This window comes from Heterocephalus glaber, unplaced genomic scaffold (assembly GCF_053883595.1).
Source record: "Heterocephalus glaber isolate CG9 unplaced genomic scaffold, H.glaber_assembly_v1.0 deba00001479, whole genome shotgun sequence".
Classification (NCBI taxonomy): Eukaryota; Metazoa; Chordata; class Mammalia; order Rodentia; family Bathyergidae; genus Heterocephalus; species Heterocephalus glaber.
Genome location: NW_028258316.1, coordinates 19346861 through 19360409, shown reverse-complemented (window position 1 = coordinate 19360409; position 13549 = coordinate 19346861).

Below are 13549 nucleotides of genomic sequence, written 5' to 3'. Positions count from 1 at the left end.
TGTTGAATTGGACCTACACATTAAAAACCATCTCCCTGGACATGTGCCATCAGGATTTTAAAATCCGGATGGATATAGAAAAGGCTGCTATCAACAGATATTTAAGGTTTAAGATCTATTCAGATATTTAGGACTTAATAAGCACTTTAGTTCTGCCCTCAAGATCTTGAGAGTCTCACAGGTCAGATGAGGGCAGGTGAATTCAGGATTCAGCTACACAGAATCTGGCTAATTTGGTAAATATTTATTGAGTTCTTCCCATGTGGAACAGTAAACAATTGGGTTGTGAAAACTACAAAATTCCTATGAACAGCGAGGAGTCAGGGAACAGCACCTGTAGAAGGGTGAGCAGAAGAAAGTCTTGAATGGAAGGCGGGATTTGGAGAGGCTGCAGGCGTCCTTCTAGCAGGAAGGCCTGGCACAGGCTTTAGGAATTATCCTGATTAGGGAGCCTGCCTTGTCCTCTGGCTTGGGATACAGAATTTATCACTTTTAGAAGTAGAAGTGTTTTTAAATCTTCTATTTTAACTTCCCATTTTACAGTTGGAGAAACTGAGACCCAGGGAGAGAAAGGACATTGGCCATGGCTCCCCAGAGAGTGAGGGACAGAGCAGGGATCAGAGCCCAGGTCTTCTGACTTACAGCGCAGTGCGCTTTTCACCACATTTCTTGAATAATCCACTGTGCACCTGGTGATTCTTTTCTTTCAGAATCCAGCCCCTACTCAGTTTTCTCTGCATGGCAGGCAGCCAAGAGCCTTGAACTTCTCCATGTTACCATTCTGCCCTCTGTAGAATGGATATTAAAGTATTCACTTGGGGGATGGGTCATGGGGTTCCATCAATAAATGTTTGTGAATTGCTCTGAGCTATTTGGGCCAGAGAGACTCCAGAAATGGGAGACCCCAGTGGCCGTGGTGGTGGTATCTGAGCCCTTTTTGAGGTCTTGCCTTTACTCCGCAGAATTAAAGAGATGGTTTAAGTGATAAACTATTCCTTATGAGCTGTGTTTGTGTTGAAAGCATAGCATGAGTTCCCTGCTCGCTTCCTCTCGAACAACCACAGCTATGCGCCAATCCTCCTGGGTTCAGAGATGGAACTTTGGTTAAATGCGTGGAATTTATTCTTAGTCCTTTTCTTAATTACGACTTTATTTTTATTTCTCTGGTGTTCTCTAGGGGAGGGCTTAAGGAGGAGAGGAAAAAGAAGGAAGGCGGCAGGGAAATATGTTTTAGTTCCAAGGCTTTTGTCTTGTTTTGTTTTGTTTCCGAGCTGCTTGCTATCAGCAAAGTAGAGATTTAACGGATCTTGCAGATACAAAGCCCATTCCAATAAAGCCAGAGCTCAGAAGACATGTAACAAATACAATGAAAATATAACTTGAGGTAAGGGCAATAATTATTTGACTAATGATTCCCCTAGGCTGATAGAAAAAGCTTGAACATTTTATCCATCATTTAATTTAATAAACAAAGAGGCTGGACTTTCAGGGTAAGACAGCTGCTTAGTCTTGCTGTGAGTGTTTCAGCAAATTGCTCTGTAACAACCAACACCACTGCTTCTCCGGGCTGGTCATACAGATTTCCCTCCTGTGTGCAGTATGTTGTTTCAAAACACCAAAAACCCTACGTGCTCTCATGGTTCTCTTTTTCAAAATCCAAGCCAGAAAAATTTCCTCTAAATGTTTATGCCAGTGTCCTATCCTAGTGAATATCATTCATTACCGGTGGCTTCTTTGTAGCATGCATGTAACTTTCACATAAGTGCTTACTGACTACCTTTTCTCTCTCCTTCCCTCCTCCTCCTCCTTCTTTTGTGTCTTCTTTTCCCCTTCTTCTCCTGTCTTCTTTTTCTCTTCTGTATTCATTGTGATCACTGTGCTATATGCTAAAGGACACATTGCAGATGACAGAGGAAAGAAGTAAAGAGGAGATGGATTTTGGAGGTAAATATCTTACCTATAAGTGCTGGCTTTGGTAGACATAAGCTGAAGGAATTTGAATATGTCTTGAAACTACACAAGTTCCAGAATTTTCACCCACAAAATGCAGAAAGTAATCCATTGTTCACCAGCTTTTTGTGGAAATGAGCTGAGTGGATTGTAATACCACAGTGCAATATGGAGTAAAGTGAGCACTTGATATTTGGAACTTTCTGCATGTTGCTATGCTCACGGCCTCAGATGGCAGGGATTGGAAGTGAGGTCTCATGACCATATACATGGCCCCGGGGTAAATCAGTTCCAGGGGATCATCTCCCTAGGTGCTTCCACTAAACACTTCCTTTCTTGACCTTCTTCCCCTATGAACTGCTCAGATAATCTGACCAAGGATATCATTAGCACAGGATTTAAGAAGGCAGATGAAGGATAAGAGAAAACTAAGTTAGAAATCTGCTGATCTGTTAACTAGCTCTGTGACAGTGAGGAAGTGACCAAAATATTTAAATTCCAGTTTCCACTCCCACAAAACCGGGGAAAATATTTATTAGTGATGCCTGACACACAGTAAATTTGGTTATTAGTGTTCCAAGACTGGCTCCAAGGGAGTAGATGTTTGGATCCATGGGATTCAATGAGCAGGAGGGCATCATGAGCTGGTGGAGACCCTGCTTGCCCTCTGGCTTGGCGGTGTTCTCACCTGTCTCCCTCACTTATAAATAAGTAGTATTGCACATGCCCTTTTGGTCCCATTGAAGAGTTCCTTGGCCCATGACAGGTTTCCCAATTCCCTCTCCTTCCTCTTGTCCACCTGTAGAAGTGGCCACTCTTTCTTCTGAGCTGCTAGACCACCACGTGCCCTCTTTGTCAGGAGTGCTGTCTGCTTGGTGGTGTGGAAATGGACACCGATGGTTCATTTTTCATCCCACAAACCGAGTACCCAGAAAACACATGACATGGGTTTCACCTCTCAACTTTTTTCTTGGCACAAGTTTATTTATTCAATATTTATGAAATAAACAGATTGGCAAATGAGTGGCCTACCAGTTGCAACTGACATGTCTTAGTATGGTGACTTTTCTGCATTATGTGGGATTCTAAGCCCTGTCATAAGCAGTGCATTGTGATAAACCTTAGAAAAGGGTTTGTCCTCTTTGGCGCTTTCAGTAAGGCATTGTCGACAGTGGTTTTGTACACTATTAGTTCTTCCATCCCAAATGAAGTGGTATCACTGATTTGCATCAGCTTCTGTTGGATTCTTAAGTGACAAAGGGAAATATATATTAAGGAAAGAAAAAACACTTTTTCTCATACCCAGAATTAGTTATCAAAGTTAATAATGTCACTCAGCATTGCTAAATGCTGTCAAAGCATAGAGTGAAAGAAAAAAAACCCCAGCTATATCTCAAATGCACAGAAAGTGACTCTGTAGAGAAGTTTCAATGTGCTGGTCCTAAATAGCTTTCACAAATGTAGAGTACTTACTTGAACCCTATTTGAACTAGCTGGTTGCTGGTATATTCACAACTCAGAGAAAACTTCTTAAAGGCTTTGGGTTGCTCCCACTTCTTGTCGTGGAGTGAGCCAAATTTTATGTCTGTTTATTACTTTGTAGCCCAGCTGGACCCCAGAAGGATAGGGCTGTTGTGACCATGGAAAATAACACGAAAGCACACAGACACCAAAATGAAGCCAGAGATCTTCTGGAGGCTGAGATAAACATTTAGTCACATAAATAAATACATTATCAGACCACACAAAGTACTTCCTACTCAGTCTCTTTCTCAGAAGTGACATCCAAATAGCCTCTTTAATTTGCCCAGATTCCTACAATAAAAACACTTTTATTGATTATCTATTGGATAACTAACCCAAACAACATGCTCCAAGAAACACAGTGACATGGCCCTTTCCTTCTTCTGAACCATTGGAATTATATCTGTTGATGCAAAATGCACAGGTTTCAATCAGTTAGTAATGATACAAGCCATGATGGATACCATTGCGCTATATTTTGGATGATGATCTAAAAGTAAGAGATCTAGGTATCATCACTGCTACTAACTTACTGGATAGACATGTATTCATCCTTTCTTCTTATAAACAGGACAAATAAACAAGCAACTAACTACAGCAGGCCAGGCACTGTGCTAGGCTCTAAGGATATCTGGAATGCGTTGATTTATATATTCATTCATTTATTCAACAAACAGCAAATATGCAAGAAATGAGACACTGTGCTAGGTGCTGGGGAAAGAAGAAAGACATTTTCCCTTCCTTGCAGGGGTCAAGACTCTTATCAGTACAGTGGTGCACACTTCGGGGTTAGAGTGGTGGATTGTCCTTTCTGCCAAAAATAAGCTAAGTACTGGATTTGTAGGATTTTGTGGTTCATTCAATAAATGTCAGGTCAAGAAGACAAATGGCAATTTGGAATAAACCGCTGGACTTCAAGTTGCAGGCTTTTGGAAGGGAATCCTCTGAGAGCCTCAAAGCCTAGCACTTGCCTGTCTATGCATTCCTTTAATGGTGCAAGTCAAGTCTGTTCATCTCCTTATACATATACATCTCTTTATAGTTTACAAGGCACTTCCACGAGGACAGTTTTATTTGTTCCACATAGCAACCTTATGAAGTCAGGGTTTAAAATTCTCTTCTTAAAGATAAAGAAACTGAGGACACAGTGGCTGAATTTACCAGTGTCTGTGAGGTACAGAGGTGGGATCAGAGCCCAGGTCTCTGACTGCCCTCTCCAGTTTCTGAAGGATAGCTGTGTTCATTCGTTTGAGTGTATGCATCAAAGACCAGTCATGTCTCAAGCATTTTGTGAGGCCCTGGGAAAGTCATGAAGAACCTAAGCAGGAATATCAATGATTGTACTGGCAGTTCTTCTCTCACTCTGGATTAAATTATGCAATTACACAAACTTGTAGTTTATAGAGCAATTTTACATAAAATGTAAAGAAAGAGCTACTAGATCACAAGTTCCTTGAGACCAGGTACCAAGTAAGATAAACCAGACTTGGAGAAGCACTCAATAAAGAACTTTAATAACTTCATTTGCATTCAACTAATACTACAAGCAACCATGTACTGTGTATATTATTATTTTTATTTACTGCAAATGAGGTGCAGATTCTGAGAGATGCAAAATTATACATCCAGTTAGAAGACCTAAAACTTAATTCCAGGACTTTTGAGTATCTTTGTCAATTAGTACTTTGTTATAGCCAATCATTTAAAAAATACTCCATCCCAGGGCAGTACATGTAGTGCCTGTTCTATAACAAATACTTCATAGATGCTTGTTCTTTTTATTACTTCTAACTGAGAGAAACAAAGGAGCAAACATGGAGTTACAAGAAGTTATATAACATATTATATAGGAGGGAACTTCAAGTGATTCAGAAGAGATAAAACACAGAACACGTAAAGAGACAAGGAAGAGATGCAATGGAAAGAGCATCCTGGGATCAAATTTTAAGTGGTTGTCAATGCCAATCTAAGGGAAGAAGATCTATCCGGGTGTTACTGTAACGAGCTGGGTTTTTCATACGTGTCATTATGGGGATGGACTGGAGCACAGGGAGATGCTGAGAAGTTCGACCAAAGTGGAGTAGCACTCACAAAAGTCCTGACTCCCAACTTGCTTTTAACAGTCGCTGACACCAAGAAAGCCTGGTACCTAGCTGTGAAAACCTGAACTGCTTTGAATTAGTTTAAGACACACATCTTTATCCACTGTATGTTTGGAGAAGAATATGTACATCTACCTCTTGATGGATTAGCCTTTTTGGACTGTGGCCATGCCATTTAGGTTTTTCTAATCTATTCTGAGTTCTAATTGATTACAGCATTTGGAAAAATGTACAGCAAATTGCTCCATTAATCAAGGTAAATCAAGCTGATGTCATAAATGCTAAATATATGTCTTTGCAGTAGACTATTTGCATGACTGGAGCTAAGGCCATTGTCAGTGTTTCCACTTGACATCCTCTGCCTTCTCAAAAGGAGATTGTGGCTTATCTCAAAAAGCACTTAGTGGTGAACCTCCAAGTCTGGATTCCTGGGTTCTTCTCCTCACAGCTAAGGAATGAATCTTAGGAGAGGACAAGATGACTTTCATATATAGGCTCAAATGCAATGGGAAAGAGGTCATGCCAGAAGGTCTAGGAAGATAGGGAGGAAGTACCAAAGAGAATGACTTTAGAAAGCCAGAAGAATCCTGGAATGCGGTGTCTCTTGGCTAATGAGGGAATTAAAGGACAAGAGAACTTTGTTGTGGTACCAGCCACAATATGGAAGAGGATGTAAAGAACATGTAGCCATCAGAGTGAGACTTCAGAAATCCAGAGATGGACAGAAATTTATCAGGAATCACACAGTTAGTTAGTTTTACAGCCAGGATGAAAAATCAGGTGTCCTAACTCTTCATGAAGAACTCTGTACCTGATAGAAAACATTATTTTCTTATCTTTTTCATCTTGTATTTTTTTCTCACTGTCATCCTTAATGTTTATTATTACTCTAATATTAACTATGTGTCAAATTATATAATAAGCACTCAGTATTATAACAATCTGTAAAGTTAGTGTTACCTTTAACTCTTTTTTTAAATGATTAAATAAAGACTGAAATAGTTGAAGTAATTAAACCAAAGGAACTCTTCAAATGAGCATCGATAACAGAGATCCAAACCTGGGCATATCAAACTAACATGCTTGTCACCTTACCATCATGCTAGGTAAGATCATCCATTTTGTAGCATGTTTGAATGCCTATTAGCATATGCTTTTTGGTATGCTGTTGTGCACACCGTATCCACTAGTGATACTGAGAGACATAAAGGAAAGGATCATTCTCTTACTAGCTAAAGCGAGGTCACCTATCAAAGACTACATGGCTAAGTTTCAGCAGCACCATAGAACCCACTGATCTTTCTGAAGGTCTCTGTGAGGTTGAATATGGTAATTGAGACAAGAGACAAAACTCAGCTCTATCCCTGAATGGCTGCACCTTGATCCTAACCAAGCTCCTTTATCTCTCTGGGTCCCAGCTAGCACATTTGTTTCAGAATGATAGAGTCCCCCATGACATGCTCTTATTCTAAGAGAAGGATGAATAGCAACAGTAGCAAAACATTGGTAACACAAAAGCAGAGGGATAGAACCCAAGATGACACATGTTGAGCTTCTAAAACTACTAAAGATGATGGGAAAAAAGGTTAGGGGTGAAAAATAGGAATCAGAAGGCTTATCCTCAAGTCAGCTTTGGAAGATCATTCATACTTTGGGCAATGTACAATGAGGCCTAGATCAAAAGCAGAATGATGATGCAATCAGTTGTTTGTATACAGATGCTGCCTCCAAATCCCCACATTGGAACATCTGCAGGGACAGCCACTTGACAAATAAGCAGGCAATTAGGTAGCACATCCATCTGTGCCAAGAGCAAGGGACCACCAGCAATGGCGAGACTGCAGGAGGAGGAAGAGGACCATGCTGGGAAATATGCTCTTTGGTTCATTGAGTGGCAGACTGTCTAAAGCAGATGGGAGAGAAGATCAGGGACAGAGTTCAGTAGAGTAATTATTTGCTGCTTACTTTGGGCTCTGTCTTCATGATTCTTGGTTTTGCCTGTACATTATAATTATCTGGAGATTTTGAATATCCTGTTGCACAGCCTACCCCCAAAACAAGTCAGTAAAAGTCACTTAGGTTTGGGGGAATCTGCATTAGTGTTTTTCTGAGGTTATCCTGGTAACTACAGTATACAGCCAAGTGGACAAACATTGGTCAGGGATCTCTGAATAACTCCTGGGGTTCTTGGTACAATGATAGTGGTGATTGTCCAGCAGTCACCTTTCCCCCAAAAGGCATTTTGAGGGATTTCTTGGGTTTGTTTTTGTCTTTATTTTTTATAGTGTTGAGGATACAACCCAGGGCCTCAATCATGCTAGGCAAGTGTTGTACCACTGCTGAGATATAGCCTCCAGCCAACATTTTGAGTTTTAAAATCTTCATTTCAGTGGTCTAGGGTCCAGGCAAAGTCCATCTATCCTCCGGAACAAATGCAAACTACTCCTATCTTTGTTATTCTTAGACTTTAGACATGTTGAATTTCTTCCAGATTCCATTACCATATCTATTGTCTTACAGAGTTGTTTCTTAGAATGTAAAAATGTAAATATATATAGTCAAGTTTTTAGAACATGACAGGGCTTAATAGATGCTTAATAATTTTTTTGCTTTTTGTTTTGGTATTTTTTTGGTACTGGGGATTGAACTCAGGACCTTGCGCTTATGAGGCAGGTGCAGAACCACTGAGCTAAATCCCTGGCTGCTTAATAAATTTTTGAAATTCCATCTAACTCACAGAAAAAAAGACAAAGGGGGGAAGAAAGACAGAAGCAAGGAAGGAGGGAAGGAAGGAAAGGGAGAGGGAGAAAGGGTGGGGAAAAAGGGAGAGAGGAACAAAGAAAAAGGGAAAACATGGGTAGGCCCACATGAGCATTTGTCCTTGATGTTATTATTTCCATTAAATACCACAGACAATCTGTAACCAAACATGCAGCTATTAAGTCTCACATGGTTCTAAGCTTCTTTCTGTTCAGTCTTTGTGATAGGGTTCAGACTCTCAACATCTCTCACCTGAACCTTTGAAACAGTGACAAGAAAGCTAAACCCAGTAATCAAGGATATCAAACTTGACAGGTTGTATTGGTTATTTTATGAGAATTACTGTCCCAAATACTTACTCAGGTCTAACCATGAGAATAACATCAGTCTAATCCCAATTCAAGGACAGTCAACAAATATCTAAGTCATACTCATCAAATCTGTAATATTATAAAAACTGGAAAATCTGAGAAAAACTTACAGCTAACTAGATCCTAAGGAAATATGGTATCTGAGGTGAGATCTTAGAAGAGAAAGAAGACTTAAGTAAAAATTAAGGCAATCTGATCTTGGTACTTCTAGCTTTGTACCCTTGGGTCTATCCTTGAGTCTATACAGCACAGATAGAGGAATTCACAACAACCAAGTCTACCTATCTCTCTTCTACTCAAAAGTTTTTAAAGGACTCTCTGTCCTTTAAAAAAGATCAAGTTCTTCTATGTAACATGTGAGATGTATGACCTTGTTCCTGCTGACCCTTTCATACTGATCATGGTATAGCTCCATTCCACTATATTAACTAAGTTCACACCACAGTGCCACAAATTCAGTTGTATTTCCCTTCCATATGTGTGGCTGTTTTACACATCAGACCCCTTTTCTATACTGTTTGTTATGTGAATGCTTGTGATATATATATATATATATATATATATATATATATATATCACATATATATATATATATATATCACATATATCTCAGGGAACTTGAGCACTGTTGTGAACTTTGCTCTTCAGGAAGAAGGAAGGCCTTATTCTCCTGCACCTTCTCATGCTCTTACCCATGTGAGAAGGTCAACACTGGGTGATCTACACTCAAATTCTTCTGTTCAGTCAGCCTCTTCACCAAGGCCAAGGTCTTGAATGAGGTCCTCTGGGAAGCTTTTGTATCAGGAATGGTGTCTTGCATGAATAGATCTATACCAGATTTCTTGCCTCTGAACCAAACTGGCTCTGAGTAATGCCTCTGTGATCCTGACCACATCCTCTTCTTCAGTTGCCAAAACCAAGAGACTAGAGATAAACCATAGCTCAAGCCCAGAGACTTTGGGGAAGGTGACTGGCTTGCTGGGTCAGGGCCATATTTGAGAAAGGCTCCTTCAACTCTCCTGGGCACTGGATTAAACTCTGTCTTTCTGGTTTTAAAAAAAATGGGCTGTCAACATCAAGTCAAAAAATATTAATGAGGCAGGCAAGAGATGCTCCACCAAAGGGTGAAGATTGCAAAAATCGCTGAAAAAACACTCAGGAGGGTGATATTTCTGAAGAATTTGCCCTCTGTTTCTAGTGACTTTCATACACAGTTACTGCTGCTTCCCCCATCTGCATTGGAAATACCTAGACTCTATATTGTAGTTCATAAAATTGAGTATGATTTGAATTGGAACGGATTTTAGAGATAATCCCAGCCTTTCGTTTTACTGAAAGGAAGTGGGGGATTTTGCTTTTATGGTTGCCCAACATTCAATGTCCTCTTCTTAAGAAGACTTCTCCTTTCCTTTGGGAGTTTGAAGTAGACAGAGTTCTAGGATAGCCCCTGAGTTTCCTCCTCTCCAGTATTCACTTATGGTATAATACTCTCCCTTGGAGTGTGAACAGAAAGAGTGGAATACAACCTAATACCACTCCCATAATTAGGCCACTAGTCTGTTGACAGCATTAATTTTAAAGAAGATTGTTCTGAGCCAACCTGGCCTCATCATATGAGCCTTAAAAAAAAAAGATGAAATGTCAGAGACACTTTCCTCTAGGTTTGAGAATAAAGAGAGTTGTCCTATTATGACAGAAGGGACAATGTGCCCACTACCTGAGGGTGGCCTCTGCAATTTACCAGGAACTTAATTCTGCCAACAACTACATGAGCTGGAGAGTAATCTGAGCCTCAGGTCAGGTCACAATTGTCCCTGACCCCTGAGTTTCAGCCTTGTGAGACACTGAAGCAAAGAATAGAGCTGTGGCATGCCCAGAGTTCTGATCTACAGAAATTGTGAAACCATAAAACTGTCTTATTTTAAGTGGTAAAGTTTGTGATAATTTGTTAAACTATAATAGAAAATGGTCATAATGCCCATAGCTACACAGGTAATTATTTGAATAAAACTGTCTGACCCCCGTGTCCAGAAATGGCATGTGTCCAATGTTTAAGCCCCGGGGTCATTCCTTCTCCTCACAATAATTGGGCCAAAGATGAGCATATGATCCGATGTCCAACAGCAAGAGTCTGGCTTAAAACTTCTGTTGAATCTTCTGGGGAACAAAATTGCTTTCTTTTTACCAAAGTTATAGCCATGGACATAAAGCTCTGGATCTGATCTCAATCATACTGCCACCATGTGGCTCTCCATAATAAAGCCAGCATGGAAGAGAATGGACCCGAGCAACAGGAAAAACAAACTCAAGACTTTTTAATATACTTTTTGTCCTCTATCAACTTGAGTTTAGAGGAAGGATTATATATAGAGTTATCAATGACCAAAATCCGTAGCTTGCATATTTAGGTTAACATTTTGGGGGACCACATGTTTATCCCATGTAATGTAAAAAGCTCTATATGATACATAGGACAGCTTTGGGCAAGAGAAGGACTATGTTTAGACAATCACGTGATTAATAAATCATGACTATGACACAAACAGAATCAGGTCTCCAGATACAGTCAAAAGGACTCACCATGGTCTTATTTCTATGCTGAATACTTTTCTGGGAACCACAGAATATTAATTTCCCAAGAAGAGAACACAATGATAACAAAGGCAGCAACAACAATTATGATTATAGATCAGTGACTATTTATTATATGCCAAGATTTTTCATTATAAAATTTACCTATAGTATTTAAGTTTATATTCCCATAAACCTTATGAATTTTGTATGTTAATCATCTCCATTTTAAAAATGACAAAAGCATAGTTCAGAAATATTTAATTGAGCACATATGTACAGCATTTAATTTTATATTCTCATAAACCTTGTGAATTTATATCTTAATCATCTTTCTTTTAAAAATCTCAAATGAGAAGCTCAGAAACATTTTTACTAACTTGAGCAATATCACATAGCTAATAAGTAAAGGAGCCAGAATTTAATCCTTATCTGTCTGGCTCCAAAGTCTATTCTCTTAACTATCATGTTAATTGTTGCTAGGATAAAACAGAAACAAAACAAACCTAGAGGATGTTTCTTTGTTACTTCAAGTTTACTGCAAGTATATGTTATAAAAATATCTTTTTTGATTACTAAGGATCCATGAAGACTGGTGTGGACATCTCAGCCAGTCAGCAGTTCAATGTTTGCAGAAGTTTTAATCCCTGATGTTGGAATATTAAATTGCACATCTCTCATCTCTACTTTATTTTTGAAAGTATACAGGAAGTATATTTGGAAGAAAAAACCACAACTTGATACATGGGGGAAAAAGATGGAGTGGCAATTGATATGCTCATGCTCAAGACCTAATTCTCCCCGCAGTTCCCTGTGTGATCTTGTCCCACACTTTCTTGAGCAACGGGTTTTGCTGTATAAAATGGAAGAATTTATAATAAAATTGATAAAGAAGTGTTTATATGTAGAAAAATTTGTTCCTTTATGCAAACATTTTGGTGTGACTTCAAATATTCCAGTTATTTCTTTGTCTAATCTAATAAATTCTTCAATTGGATCTCTTAATGAAGTCTTGGAATATCCCTGAGATTTCAGAGGACTGAAATGCCACTATGCTCAAAGAATAAAAAATATGGTATTCTGGTAAGTGCTTTTCTGTTACATGCATACAACATTGTGCGTGGCTTCATGAGTGCTTATTAAATATGCATCGCAGATGAGGAAATACCGGAACAAAAAAATTAAGTAACTTCATCAAGAAACAGATGATGAAAAGGGGCCAACCTGAGCATAAAGCCTGCCTACTCAACCTAGGCCAAATTGTTCCCCACCCAGTTCCTGCCCTGTGACAGCTTCTCAAGTTCTCATTGTTGTATCTTCTTATAAGAAACCTGAAGCACTTTTTGGATAAAGGTAGGGCACAAATTAAGGTGAGGTAAATTATATCTGTTTCCAGAGACAACAAAGTACAACAGTGCTTAGAGGGATAACGGCAGAGTTGTTTGTTTTTCAAACAAATCTTCTTCTTTGGTTTCCAGGTTTCCTTTGAATGGCTGAAGTACCTTCTTATGAAAACAGTGAGCTTTATTTTTCAGGACCATGCTAATTTTTACAGAAAAAATTTGTAGTGTGATACAGAGAGCTCCTACAAAGCCTACACCAGTTTGTCTAGCCATTAGCATCTTACATTTATTGTGCCAATTGATTAAATATTGTATCAAATTGTTGTAATTAATAATCCAATATTAATATATTAATATTAAGTGAACTCCATTGTTTATTCAGATTGCCTTAATTTTTACTTAAGTCTTCTTTCTCTTCTAAGATCTCACCTCAGATACCATATTTCCTTAGGATCTAGTTAGCTGTAAGTTTTTCTCAGATTTTCCAGTTTTTATAATATTACAGATTTGATGAGTATGACTTAGATATTTGTTGACTGTCCTTGAATTGGGATTAGACTGATGTTATTCTCATGGTTAGACCTGAGTAAGTATTTGGGACAGTAATTCTCATAAAATAACCAATACAACCTGTCGAGTTTGATATCCTTGATTACTGGGTTTAGCTTTCTTGACATTTGCTTTCCTTGTTTCATTTGCTGTAATAGAATTAACTCCAGAGGTGCACTTTTAGTTTGTTGAAAAACTAATGGTTTGGAGATGGATTCTGTCATCATATAATATTTATCTTACTGTATCTAGCTTATTTGTATTACATAGCATCTTCCATATCATTGCAATGACAGTATTTTAGTTTCTTTTTATGTTTGAATAATATTCCAGTGTGTATATACTGATCCATCCATCTATTGATGGTCACTTAGGTTGA